This window comes from Patella vulgata, chromosome 8 (assembly GCF_932274485.2).
Source record: "Patella vulgata chromosome 8, xgPatVulg1.2, whole genome shotgun sequence".
Lineage (NCBI taxonomy): Eukaryota > Metazoa > Mollusca > Gastropoda > Patellidae > Patella > Patella vulgata.
Genome location: NC_065886.2, coordinates 1,956,827 through 1,972,230, shown reverse-complemented (window position 1 = coordinate 1,972,230; position 15,404 = coordinate 1,956,827). Strand labels below are relative to the sequence as shown.

The following is a 15,404-nucleotide window of genomic DNA, read 5'->3' as shown; positions in this document are numbered from 1 at the left end:
GTTTTACAATATAGACCGGGTTGGGTAAATCTTTCTCAGTTTTAAATATCTGTGATTTTTATTTTACATGATTTAATAGTCTGTGATATTTGGTTTTGTTTATATATATATATAACTACAATCTGTGATTACATATAGTTTGTCTCGGTTAATTTTACCATATGTTTGTTTGGCGCAATATAGCCCGGTTCGTGCTGACGTGCCATTAAACCATATTTCATACGGGGGAGGGGGGAATGGTTAGCACGTGCGCGCTGTATCATAAGGCCTGTCATTGAGTCAACTGGCGTGGTTTCGAATCCTCAGTTGTACGTGACAAGGAGTAGGATCGCCTGTCAAACCTTGTGGGTTTTCTCTGGGTCCTCCGGTTTCCTCCCACTGCTAAAGACCCCTACGCACAAGCGAAACATTGAAATAACATTAAACCATATGTTAGTCCCGAAATGACCTAGTTTTTTGTCGAGTGGACGTTAAACCATCGCGCTCCCTCCCTCTCTCTCTCCCTCTCTTTTTATTTCATACATTCAATGTATAAATGAAAGCGGATTATTTAACAGCCTAGTAGTAGTAATTGGGCAGCTAGACACTACATGAATCATTTACCTACCAGGAAGGTATGTATATTATTGTTATTTACCTACCAGGAAGGTATGTATATTATTGTTATTTACCTACTAGGAAGGTATGTATATTATTGTTATTTACCTACTAGGAAGGTATGTATATTATTGTTATATACATTTAAGGATACATTATAATATATTCAATTGTGGTAACTTATACGATCTTCAAATTAACCAGTCCAATATATTACGCGGTAATGTGTGGTCACTTCTGTAAAAGTTAAGATAGACGTCAATTGGTCTTGAAGTATCTACAAAGTCTAGCCAAGAAATCGTGTGAACTGATCATTAAAGTCTCTACACAGACTAGGGCAGAAATCAAGTCATGAATTCTTTTGTTATTTTTATTCTGTTTGGATTTATAACAGGTGAGTGAGTAAGTTGTCGTTTTTCTTGTAAAACCAATAACAAGTGGTTGTCATGGAAGGTACTACCACATTTGGCAAGAAATGGAAGGCAAACTAGAAAAATCTTTAGGACATATACTCTCTTATGCTTCACATAGATTTTGTAAAAGAAGTTGTTAAAATCTTTAGCCTCTATTGCGGGTTTTATCATATGAATTTGCTATAATTTGTTAAAGAGATAATTCATGACTGTTGTTCTCCTGTTAGCCTTTTACGTCCACCTCCACCTATGGTGGAGCGGGGGTGGAGCGGGGGTGGGGGGGGTGGGGGGGCGAATGGTGTCTGTCATTGAGTGGTTTCGATTTCCCGGTTGTACGCGACAAGGAGTAGGGTCGCGCGTCCAACCTTGTGGGTTTTTTCCGGATCCTCCGGTTTCCTCCCTCGGCTAAAGACCCCTACTCACAATTGATTATTGATATAACATTGAACCATATGTTAGTCCCGAAATGAACTAGTTTGTGTTGAGTGGACGTTAATCCCCATTTTTTTCTCTCTGCTTATGGTGATACAGCAGATAAGTCGTCTTATTTTTATAGCGTTCGATTACTTGCTCAGAGCTTACTCGACCAGGATCCTCGAGTACGTTTGGACATGCGCATTGGGAACGGGTAATCGAACGGCGCGGCGCTTTGTTGAGGTACATGTATCAACACGGAAGATAAACACCGCCATGCAATCATGCTCAGTGTTCTAATAAATATCGACGAGCAGGCAATAATCCACCAACAAACTTAAATTGATAATGATCTCTTTTTTTTTATTGACATCTTATTGCAACTACGAAATCCGGAGAAGCGAAATAAAGCTCCAAGGATAGTATAGTATGCAGAACATACAGTCCCTCTACAATCCTTAGAAGACTTTAAATCACACTTTTGTTTAACCGATGTAACATTTGTTAACCTTGTTAACGAGCTCCATGGGTTGCCAGAATTGATGTTAAGAGGACAAGGATATGGTCACACAACTCCAAAACAAGCAATGGTGTTTCTGTGGCATATTGCAACCCCAGATCCATTTCGCTCACTATCCGACAAATTTGGAATATCTGAATTTTAATTAAAAAAAAAAAAAAATGAAAAAAGACGCTGGCTCGCTGGCCTGGAGGTCGCGTGTTCGATTCCTGCGTTGGTAAAAGAAGTTAACCGGGTTTTCTGGTCAGTCGGATGTGACGAAAAACCGAGGTCCAGTGTATTGGCGAGCACGTAAAAGATCCCTTGGCAGTTGGAATTCGATATAAGATTAGGTCTTAGTGCCACTGCCCGGGCAAAATTTCCCTCACTGTGCACGCCAATGTGTACACGGTACCTCGACTTTTCGTCCCACCTGAACGACTAGTGTGACGAAGTGAGCTATACCTTTCTTCAAATTGATCGATCATTTAGGTGCATAGAACTTCATGACCTCTGCCAGTTTTGATAATATATGATATTGACGTTTCACCTATGTATAAACTTCTAATTAATTCAATATTTCCTTTACAAGCTACACAACGCAATGCAGTTACAGATACCATAATCTGATAAATAAACAATACCATATATGATGATCACTTTTTCCTAATTATCGTTCGCTATCGCATGATGACCGATTGTTTAGCACGTGTTCATTGTATCATAAGGTCTGCCATTGAGTCAACTGGCTTGGTTTTGATTTCCCGGTTGTACGTGGCAAGACGAAGGGTCGCCTATCCAACCTCGTGTGTTTTCTCTGGGTCCTTCCCACTTCTAAAAACCCCTACGCGAAAGCGAATTATTGAAATAAAATTAAACCATATGTTAGTCCCGAAATGACCTAGTTTATATCAAGTGGACGTTAAACCCCATCTCTCTCTCTCAAACTTTCCTGTCGGAGGAAACCAGAGTTCTCGGATTAATCCCAGTCGGAATTCGAATGTACGGAACAGAACGTTAAACTACATTTCATTTCCTATTTGCAGAATGCCAAGCACTGCCGAGCACGTAAGTATACACAACTCAAATTAATTAATTTCAGTATTTTGCACCCTGTGTATTTACTGTTTTTACATATAATAGGTTAAAGGTAAATATAGCTCCTGTGGTGTGGGTGTGCCTGTGTGTTGGGAGGCAAACAAGGGACTTGTCTCGCAAAGGTTGGAGACGGTTACTCTTCCAATACTCTTCTAAGTCCTTTATGGGATTTAAAACCCCTTAATATGAAAGAATCAAAGCCGGTTTGCATTTTTCAAAACAATACTGAAACCCATCTGTCCATACGAGACTGGATAAAATGTAACCAAAATGTATAACTTCGCAAGCGCATTTATAACTCCTAATACGAGCATTTATTACGCTATAGAAATTGTGATGTTATGTATTTATGTTATGTAAGCCATAAAGAGACCTTATCGCTTCCGTTGGCCCCTGTCGATTTGGGTACAGAAACAACGATAGAGGGTAAATTAGGAATCAACTAGTCTCGGTCACCCAGAACCTCCTAGTCTTCAACGTACCTATATTGAACTGGATATTGAACTGGCAACGTAATCAAATTGATATTCTGAAATGACATTCTTAAATTAATTTCATGGACATCGACATCTTGTTTTGGGACTAGTTACCTCCCTTAGACTTTGTTTATGATAATGTAAAAGACCGGATAATCTAGCCAATGACCTATATTCTCAAATGTTGACAACGCATCCAGACTAATATTCGTAGAATATTTTTCTGGATGATAGAGACTAGGAATCAACACTGATAGTTAATTATACTTACGTGCTGTCATACCACCGTTTTCATAGCTATTCGGGGGATCACGTGGCTAAGTGGGTAAGGCGCTAGCTCGCTAGCCTGGAGGTCGGGTGTTCGATCCCTGCATTGGCCGAGAAAGTTCATCCAGATTTTCCGGCGTGGTTCTCCCTTGTCAGTGATGCAGGACGGAGGGGCTGACAAGGAAAGCTGTCTAGTCGTTCGGATGGGACGAAAAACCGAGGTCCCGTGTGCACATTGGCGTGCACGTAAAATATCCCTTGGCAGTTGGAATTCGATATAAGAGTAGGCCGTAGTGCCGCTGTCCGGGCAAAATTTCCCTCATAGCACACTGTATGGCGTATGCCCGTCTTCATTAGCCCAGGTTAGGAGCAGAACAGTAGGACGTTAAACTCCATTTCATTTCATTTCATTTCATAGCTATTCCTATCTTTAGGTATATTCATTATTTCTTGGGCACAATGTATATATATTTTTTGTTTTAAAACGGACCAAAGTTAACTACAATGTGTGCGTACTAAACTCTACTGAGAGAGCGAGAGAGTGGGTGGGGGTGGGGGCGAGTATTTAAAATGTCCAAATAAGGGTTTTAGTACTAAATTCCAGTTATCGTGCCATACATCACTGGAAAGTATGGCGAGTATTTACAATGTCCAAATATGGGTTGTACTATTAAATTCCAGTTATCGTGGAAGTTATGTTTCTAGGACTCTTTGAATCTATCAGGTATTTCCTGGCACATTCATGATTACGTACTGTAGGAGATAAATATGCTCGTTGTTTTGTGGAAAGAAATAGGTCGCTGTCCAACAGTAATATAATTACTAAAGATAGACTGTACTTTCAATTTATTGACAAGGACAGCTGTCTAGTCCTTCGGATGAGACGAAAAACCGAGGTCCCGTGTATACATTGGAATGCACGTAAAAGATCCCTTGGCAGTTGGAATTCGATATAAGAGTAGGCGATAGTGCCGCTGCCCGGGCAAAATTTCCCTCATAGCACACTGTATGGCGTATGCCCGTCTTCATTAGCCCAGTAGGACGTTAAACCCCATTTCATTTCATTTCACTTTCAATTTATCTGATTTGTCGAAGGCTCTGATTAGCCATACCAATCACGTGATTTTATTGCCAGTCACTGTCGTGCAGCTTATCGTGTGTTAAAATCCACCTAGTTTGCTGGCTTATAGTGTGCCAGGTTGATCTCGGTATATTGTTGTGAACGTAAACACTGCGGCTTAGACTGGTTTGTGAACTATTTTTTGATTGGTTCGCAGGATCAAGCTGCGATCACGTAAAGTGTACAAAATGCACGTTTATCTCACCTGTTTTGCATTTTTTTTAATACTTGTGTTGAGGTCAATCATTCCACTCTATGAAACATTACCCTGGCACCTGGAATGATAGAAAGATGGGAATAAATATGCAATAAAAAGGTGAGAAAATAAGAAAGAAAAAAATATGTATTTGAATAAGAAGGGAGACCTGCTCCATGGTTTCAACTGGAGATAGAAATAATATGCCTCTTTATTTCTAGCGAACATTCCATCAGTGGAGATAGAAATAATATGCCTCTTTATTTCTAGCGAACATCCCATTAGTTGCCCTCCAACAAGAAACCAGTTAACAATCAATAAAAAGGTAAACCTTAACTACCCCATAAGTCTAAGCCAATCTCAAAGGTAGACACTATGTTTAGAGGTTAGGTCTAAATATTAAGGCCAACTGTAGATTTGGTCAAAGGTCACAACATGTAAATTGGGTTTTGACAAGATTGTGGGTTAGGGCTAAGTTTTGGGTTAGGCCTAGGACATGTGCTTGTTAACGAGATTGCGGGTTAGGGTTAACGTAAGGGCTAGGTCCTGGGTTAAGTTTAAGGATTTGGAGGAGAGGTTAAAGTCTCCACATAAGCACTGACCTAGGATGATAATGGCTAATTTGATATCAACTAGTCACAAAACCTACTTCTGAGCCATAAAAAACAGTATTCTTACCATTTCGGACACTTTCCATTCAAAACTTCAGGAAATAAGTGGCTGAGAAAATATCTACCTTCCAAGCCTGCCGCCATATCAGGACTAGCAATTATTTGCCCATTGACTTCAATGGTAAATGGTTATAGCATCACCAGGCTGTAGCTTTTTGCTAAACATTCCGTTGGTTCCAATCTTTATAGGCACACAGGGGACCGCATTTGGTACTCTCCTCATCATAATTGTGTAGGGGTGTGATCGTTTAGATTTTTTTTGCCAGGGGGATGCGATGTTGATTGGGATGAAAATCTCACTTCCGACACAATTTTTGCTCTGCAGAAAGACACTTTTCACCCCATCCCCCCGCTGTAATATTTGAAATTGCAAATTTGATCCCTTTTCTCCAATGAGATACCGAGGATGTCATTAGCCCAGTCGGTGCAGAATAGTAGGACGTTAAACCCCATTTGATTTTGTATTATGATTGATATGATGCAGTAATCACTTTCTAAAGACCTAAGATTGTAATTATTTATATTGAATGAATTAAATGTGGTTTAATAGCACGTCAGCTCTAACTGGGGTATATATACATGTATATATATATCACAGACACGTGTTATAAGAATAAATAAAAAACATGTATGTTTATAAGTACAAAATTTAAATGATAGGTATAATGGGGTGAGACGATTTACCCAATACTACCCAATACTATCCAATACCACCCAAATACCACTACAATATAACCACATACTAAACAATAATGTATACAATTAAAAGTTGTGATATACACATGCCCCTTTTAAAACGTCTACTATATTACAATATAGACCCGGATGTGTTATTAACTGACGTAGTGACTGGCAACAGTGACATTTCGATATAATGTGCTTGAGATTATTGCACTCAATCAAAATGTGCTTAACTATGACAGAAACACGACAATGTTCACATTCTGGTTTAGCCTCTTGCCTTAAGATCTAGGTATGTGGCGTGTGTGTGTGTGTGTGGGGGTGTGTCGGGGGGGGGGGGTGTTATAATATAACCATTATTTAATTAATTGTTTAAAACACACCTCCATCTTCATCTAGTCGTGAAGGTGGGGGGTTGGAAGGGGCATCATAAGGAGAATAGCCTAGGGTCTATCTTCGTCTAAGAAGCAAAATATTGTCACTATCGAGCATTTTTCCAAAAGTAGTTTCGGAGTTTTCGTCTCTGATTGATACAATTGTTGACGAGCTAGAATCTCACCACCGCTAGTCATTCGATCAACAAAAGCGTTACTGGGCAGGTTGTCTGGTAATGATACATCATCGATATCCACACTGGTCGCATTCCGTTCTACTTCACTAACTCTTGGGTTAATCGATTTCGGAGGATGGGGCGGTCATGTTTTCGAGTTATCTGTCCTTGATGATTGTGCTATTTTTATAAACCAATCCCATAAATCGTTAATTGTAAAGGAAGTTGGCAAAGGGGAGTAACTCTCATCGGTAAAGTAAGCAAATCGCAAAGGTTTCCATTCAAGAGACAAGGTTAGGAATTGGGGGGATACCGAGGATAGTAATAATACCGTAGATGGGTGTGTTTTTTTTAAGGAATCCAGCATTTTTCGAGTAAGATTGGTTAACTCTAATTTCCCTATTGCTATTACATCAATCAGTTACTTGACATTATTCTAAATGAATAATATATCAGGGGTATCTCTACAAAACAGGAAGCTGAAGATATATTGCTAGCTATATGCTGCGATAAAGTAGGTGGATTTCGGAATTTACATGAATTTACCTACCATTTCAGCCTTGAGGTAATCTTATCAAAAAACAAGTTAATAGTTGTCGGGAACAAAGGACTACTGTGTGACGATGATAAATGGTATTTGAAATAAAAGAAAATTGAATGTGTTACTAGCCGTGACTGAACTGGTCTAACGGGTTTTAGATTTTGGGTCTTCTGCTGTAGATCTCTTATAAGTTTAACTTTGTAAGTTTAATTTACGTGTCCATATGGAATGCATCAATGGATTCGGCCTAGCCCTATAATACGCATAAGTTAAAGGAGCTAAATCATTAATATTTGGGACCTAGAAATTGAGCCAAATGGACCGCAACGCATATAATAATGTAATCTGATTGTATATAACTGATTTACATTCAATTGTTTCCGTTCTGACTCTTATTTTAAATCAGTTATCTCCAGCAAAATACGGCATGAGTCTCAACCGAATCGCTATTTCTAGCGTCTGGTTATTCCAGTCTATTGCGCATGCTCTCATGGCGTCACCGTTTTACATGAGTTGTGGGATATGTCTAGCCTCGTTCTTTCTGGTCACTTGTTACAAGTTACGCTGAACCACACTGATCCGCAGTGAATATTCGCTTGGCCGCTACAATCACTGATAAGGATGACATCGATGCGACTTAATGACTACAAAATATTAACTTTTTTCTTTCGACAAATTAAATTCTGAAACATTTTTTTTAGTATTAGAAAAATAAATAAAGGTGTTTGAAGGATATCTTGATAAAAAATATTCCATATTTAGCGTAAATAGGTACAGAAAATAGTACGCGGAGGCGTAAAATGGGTAAAACGATATAATTCTGCCCGTACCGTTCATATTACTACGTTCGATGTAAACAACGCACGTGTGACCATCAATTTGACGTTTTTTTCTGTTTGTTTACTCTGAATTCTTTCAGAAGTACATTTTTTACCGTCTAATCTGATTGACCTGCTCAAGTTTGTTTTAAAACAACAAAAACAAGCCACAGAAGTAATCTTTTTTGGCGTTATCGATGCCATCTTGCTTTGTTGGTAAACATTGTGATGTGACGTCACCCTTAGAACTACAGCGGTCTGACCTTTTAAAGGTCAGTCATCTTGGACAGAGATAAAAGACGGATGTCGCATTAGGTCTGTAAAACAGATTGACGCTGAACCGCACTATGGTACACGATTCGTGTACCAATGGTAAAATGTTTATTTTGTCTAAAATATTGGATATCAGAAGCCTATCTTTTGTCGGTAAGACCACAACATCAATGTTGATTTGAATTGACAAATAATTCGTGTTTTCAAAGTGTAAGACTTTGTATGATATTGAGTTAGAGACTTAGCTACTTTAAGCTATAACCTTACCGTAAGCATATTTTCAGGAATTAGGTTAACTTGGATTCCGATTAAATTTGAAAGTTTTCGGAAAAGAAATTTATTCGGATCATTATTTACAATGTATTCAGATGCTCGCCACAGAACAATCGACACTTTACCTCCGACACAGCAAAACATTAAAGTGCTACTATATGGATCGCAAACATTAACATACGACGAAAACGTGTCAATATTTAGCCAAATTTAAACAAACCGAAAGATTTAAATTTAAAAAAAATAGCTGATTTTAATTATTTCAAATTTATGTTTACATGTAAATATTTTTATGGTTTCCCATTTATCTATTGCTGTTTTCTTCTTTGTTTTGCAATCTATTGTAATATTATGTAATTTATTTGTAACCGGAAGAGGGGGTTTATATAGGGTTTGCCTGTTTCCAAATATCCACAGTTTCTAAATAAATATTGTTTATAAAAAAAATGTATAATGAATGCACACAATCTTAAAAGAGTTCACTAGAAAAAAATATATTTTGAGTCGTAGTACATGTCAAGATGCTAGTACATGTAGGTAAATGTATAACAGTGGAACGGTTAAAGCAAATAAAACGTTAAGCTAACACTTTACTGCCGTAAAAACAGAATAAAGAACGGGATTTTTTATTACAATTTACAAGCCCACCCTTGCCCATAACAGCCAGATTACTTAAATGATGTATTTGTGTCGTTAATGTTATATTACAGGTCCACCATCTTAGCGGTAGGGCTTCCTTTTGGAGTACTATTTATAGTGTGGATGATATTTATTTGCTATCGCATATATACCAAACCTACTGAAAGAATTGTATCGTCTAGTGTTACAACTGTTTCTAATAATGGTAAGTGACACTTATATATATATTCCATTGGTAAATCTATTTACAACACAAAGACATAGTCAAAACAGTATACCCACTTTTATGACTTTCGATTTTTCACAACTCCCTGACTTCTCGGTTATGTCAACTAAAAATGTTTTTCGTTGTCCCCCCCCCCACTCATACAACATTTATTCCCATTACCAAGGTCCTGTGTACGATTGGCCGATACGGTTTCATCTAGTAATTCGGGGTGGTTCTATCTTGTCAGAAGTGTGTACTAAAGGACAATGTATTAGAAACAGAGGTCCCGTGTACACATTGACAGAATTCGAATAAAAGTAGTGCGTATTGGTGCGTATTGATACTATTCGGTCAAAATGCCTCTCAAAGCACACTGTTGGGTCAGAAAAGTTGGACGTTAAACCTACGCGCAAGTAGAAAATATATCAATTTTGGTATTTATCTAGAGACCCAGTCATAGGGAGATTTTGGTATTTATCTAGAGGCTCAGTTATAGGGAGAATTTGGTTATTCTTGCATTTTTTTAGTCCTAATACCTTAAATAAAGTCGATAAGTAGCATTTTCTGCTCAGGTAAAACATAGTCGTAATTAATTTCCGTCTTTATTTGCCCAGTCGGGACAGAACAGTAGGACGTTAAATTGACAAGGCTTCTCTAATCATTATCAAGTAATAAGCAGTAATTGTATTCCATAGAATTGTGACGTGTACAGCTGGAACAGAACAGTAAGACATTTAATCCCATTGGCTGCTTATGTTAAGCAGATTTATAACTTTGGAGCACAATAACTGTGGTTCTAATTGCGTGTAATTGATGACACTCGGGGCATTGTTTCATTACATTAATAACGTGAAAACGTTATTAAGAAAAGATATCGTCATGGTATCGTGTATTGATTATATGTTTCAGGCCAGATGTCTACAATTTCGTACAGCGATCCAGCTTATCCACAACAGCCGCTAGCTTATAATCCACAACAACCACCAACCTATAACTATGCACAGCAACCACCTACCTATAACTATCCACAGCAATTACAACCTTACAGTCCTCAAATTCCTGGATCGGAGAACACCGCACCCTACCCGATTAACCCACAACCAAACGATACGTCACAAAATAGCACCCATAATCCTAGTATGTCACAACCACCAAATCCATTCAGTAAAGCTGCTGGAATACAATAATAATTCTGTGTCCAGTAAGATTCGTAGATTATGATAGACGTTGATCATTCTTTAGTAACTGATAAAGAGTAGAAACTGTATGTTTACAACGTCATTAAATGTGCATATATGTAAGAGTGACGTGTAAATCTGCCTATTCTAGGCCTTGTTATATAAATCATTCTTTAGAAGTTTATTCATATGATACACCAGGGGGGTTAGGTGGTCTCCGTGGGTTAAAGCATGCGCGTCAAATTGGAACGTCAGTCGTTGAGTCAAATGGTGCGGTTCCGATTCCTCGCATGCACGGGACAACGTGTAGGATCTCTAGTTCAGCCTCGTGGGTTTTCTCCGGGTCCTCCGGTTTCCTCCAACAGATAAACACTCTTACGCGCAATCGAATTATAGAAATAAAAATAGAACTGCATGTTCGTCCCGAAATGACCTAGTTTGTGTCGAGTGGACGTTAAACCACATTTCTCTTTATGTGTATATATATTTGATCAACCTGTAATTAACTCTCTAGATCATCGGATGGCGGCGATGTAAACGGATTGAAACAGGATCGCCATTGAATGATTTAATTAAAAAAATGTAGAATCGGGTCTGAGTCTCGATTAACAAGCACAGTTGCTACGATCATAAACAATCTATGCCACATTTTGTGAAGACTTCAAGCAGCATAAGGTAGTTTGAGTGAAATTTTCAGCATATTCATTTTTCATTATCTGTTTTTAATTATTACAGCAAGAACGACCAGCCCTTGATCTAAATCGTACACAATGTATCTTTAAATGAATATTATATTGTCTATATTTCAACCAATATGAGACATTCGTTCACAGACGCTGGCTCGCTAGCCTGGAGGTCGGGTGTTCCATCGTTGCATTGGCTGAGAAAGTTCATCCAGATTTTTCAGCATGGTTTCCCCTTGTCAGTGGTGCAGGACGGAGGGCCTGACAAGGACAGCTGTCTAGTCGTTCGGATGGGACCAAAAACCGAGGTCCCATGTACACATTGGCGTGCACGTAAAAGATCCCTTGGCAGTTGGAATTCGATTTAAGAGTAGGCCGTAGCGCCGCTGCCCGGGCAAAATTTCCCTCATAGCACACTGTATGGTGTATGCCCGTCTTTATTAGCCCAGGTTAGGAGCAGAACAGTAGGACGTTAAACCCCATTTCATTTCGGATTCGTTCATTTTGTTTCTTCTCAAAATCAAAATGATGTTATTAAAGATTTAGCCACCACGGCTCCTATGAATTAATAAAAAAAAATAATTCATGCTTTGTTTCAACTTGTGTATACTTATACTTATACAGGTGATACTTATACAGGTGATACTTTTAAATAAATGAGATCTTAATTGGAGGTCAATAAATCCACAATAAGTACTAGATATTTAATTAAATTTATATTTAAAGTGCAAATTATTTTTTAACTATGATCAGACTCAAATTCAGAAGCTGGTCAAAATTCCATTAGCAGAGAAGTGAAATAAATTGATAATATCATCATAGGCCTATGGCCTATGGGCTAAAGCCTATAATAAACAATGGAAATTTCATTACCTTATTAAAATATACAATTAATCAGGACCATATATGTAGTAGAATTTCACGGATATTGTTGTGTTTTTTTTAGTGTCGGATTATAATGTATATGGATCCATGCACAATGGTTTGTTAAGCAAAGAAATACAAGCCAGAAAATTTATTTTGACACGCCAAGCTTGAAAAAATGGCTACCGATAAAATCGACTACTTTCGTTTCTTCAATCGGCTTGGCCACGACGATACGTTAATTAGCCTATTGATAAACTACCTTTTTATTAACAAATCTTAAACTTACCTTCACAAAAAAACCAGAACTGTATTACGAATACAATGTATTTTTTCGTTTCTTTGCTTATTTTCTTTGTACCGGTACTAATCTCCAACACACTTGACTAAAAGTAGTCTCGAACACGCTAGAGTCTATAGAAGTCTCGAACAATTTTTGTGGGGCCTATATCCTTCCAGCTTCACCCGAATAGTAGACTCGAATGTCAATGAACATCCACGATTCTGAGAGATCGTCAGAAATGCGGTATGTGGTCTAAGGGGAGACAACTATTGGAAATATCGATATAAAACCGAAATATGCACCAGTTGTTAAAAACAACATATTTGGGCTGTAGATCCAAAATAAAATCAAGATAAAAACGAGGTTTTATATATGCCCCATAATTTTTGAATACCCCACAAGAAAGGTCTTAAGTGGAAATATGCCCCGTATATTACCAAATATATCTTTTTATATATATATATATATCATTTCATGTTTTATTTTGAATATTTATATGTAGTTCTATTTATGTTTTATTTTAAAACTCTGTGATATTTGTTTTCATATCCATATGAATGTATTGATTGTGAAATAATTTATCCTGCTTCACCGTATGTTTGTCACAGTACACCCCGGCAGTTGATATTTCGGTCTTTATTCTGTTCAACTAGGATCATTTCTTCAATAAACTTTTTGTCCTGTCATCTTATAACGAATTACTACTCGTAATATAACTAGATATAAATCCATGCAACAATGTCTATATATAGGCCATGTATAATTTATTTATGTAACGATGTCTATTATCGTCCCCCGACTTTCGAAGGAAACAGGGGACTGTGAAAATTGGTTCGTCCGTCTGTCTGTACGTTACACATTTGGGGACACAATAACTCTCTTTTATATAATTGAGCTAGAATGTTTACACTTGGAGTAGGCATTCATTATACCTTGATGGAGTTCGAAGATAAGCATTTTCTGCTTAGGGTAAGCAGAGCGACGAGCAATTTGATTGTTCTAGAATTTGGAACACAATACCTCTCATTCTTGGCGTAGGTGTCTATTCGGTGAATGCCTTGATGTATTTCAAAGATGAGAAATTTCTGCTTAGGGTAAGCAGAGATAAGCAATCTGATTGGTTGATACTTTGGGGCACGATAACTTTGGTTATAATGAAGTGAGAGAGATGAAACTCCGAATATAGATTCATTATATCATTACCTTGACTAAGTTCGATGGCGAGAATTTTCTGCTTAGACTAAGGAGCGATAAGCAATTTGATTGGTCAAGACTTTGGAACATAACAACTCTGCTTTTAATCGAGGTAGAATGTTTAAACTTGATGTAGATGTTGATTTGGTGAATGTCTTGGCTGATTTCAATGATTAACATTTCAAGCTAAAGCTAAGCAGAGCTAATCAATTTCATTTGTCAATGGTTTGGGACAAGATAATCTTGATTCTATCTGATAGAGAGTGATGAAACTTAGTGTATAGTTTGATTGCTCGATACTTTTGAAAAAAAAACCCCATAAATGTGCGATTAATTAATATGTGTCATCTATTTATTTTGGGATTTCGGCGGTGGACATCAGCCTCACTGTTGGCTTGTTATATAATTTATTTATGGAACGATGTCTATAATTATATTAATTATTTATGTTTCTTTGTAAGTATTTTATTACGTCTGTTTTAGATAAATTATTTTTATTACTTTTCATTTATTTCTTTCATAACTTTGTCTGCTTCATTATTGCAAAAAATCTAGTGTAGCTTTCTTTTACTGGGTTTGAAGGCCGCAGTGGCGTTGTTCGGGGAAAATGTCCCTCGTAACACACTGTATGGCGTATGACCGTCTTTATTAGCCCGATCGGTGCATGCCAGTGTGTACACGGAACCTCGGGTTTTCGTCGTCCTGCATCACCGATAAGGGGCGTTGGGGAACAACGCCGAATAAAAAACCTGGGATCGAACACGTTATCTCCAGCTTAGTGAGCCACCGTGACTCCTCCGATTCAACGGAAGGAGTTGTGAAACATTACGACTTTTAATTTACGAAATGGGTCCCTGATTCAACGAAAGGAGCTGTGAACATTACGACTTTTAGTTTACAAGATAGAAATGAAATGAAATAAAATGGGGTTTAATGTCCTACTGTTCTGCTCCTATGCTGGGCTAATGAAGACGGGCATACGCCATACAGTGTGCCATGAGGGAAATTATATCGAATTCCAACTGCCAAGGGATATTTTACGTGCATTCTAATGTATACACGGGACCTCGGTTTTTCGTATCATCCGAAGGACTAGACAGCTGTCCTTGTCAGGCCCTCCGTCCTGCATCACTGACAAGGGGGAACCACCTCGGAAAATCTTGATGAACTTTCTCGGCCAATGCAGGGATCGAAAGTTTACAAGATAGTGCCTTAAGCTAGCAAAATATGTCTCGATTGAAACAAATTAATTTAACCGTTCATTCCGCCTTCCCCAGTCACTGGCGGTAATTGTCAATGGTAATTGTAGTTTGTAAGTTAAAATGGAGCTATTATCTTTATGGTACACTAATACACAACACCACTGCCTCCAAACCGATCGAGACATTCTTCACGTTGATAAAAAGACGAATGAATCACAAAGCAACAATTTCATCACGAGTTTTATAGTTTTATTGAATTTTGTCCA

The 15,404-nt window shown here is 37.9% G+C and overlaps 1 long non-coding RNA gene across 1 annotated transcript; it reads left to right on the top strand.

The window, feature by feature from the left end:
• The first annotated feature begins 808 nt into the window (after positions 1-808).
• LOC126830411 (uncharacterized) lies at positions 809-14,353 on the top strand. The gene is made up of 4 exons (XR_007683835.2): positions 809-991; positions 2,970-2,991; positions 9,598-9,731; positions 10,644-14,353. It is a non-coding gene; the product is annotated as an uncharacterized LOC126830411 (long non-coding RNA).
• Positions 14,354-15,404: the final 1,051 nt, after the last annotated feature.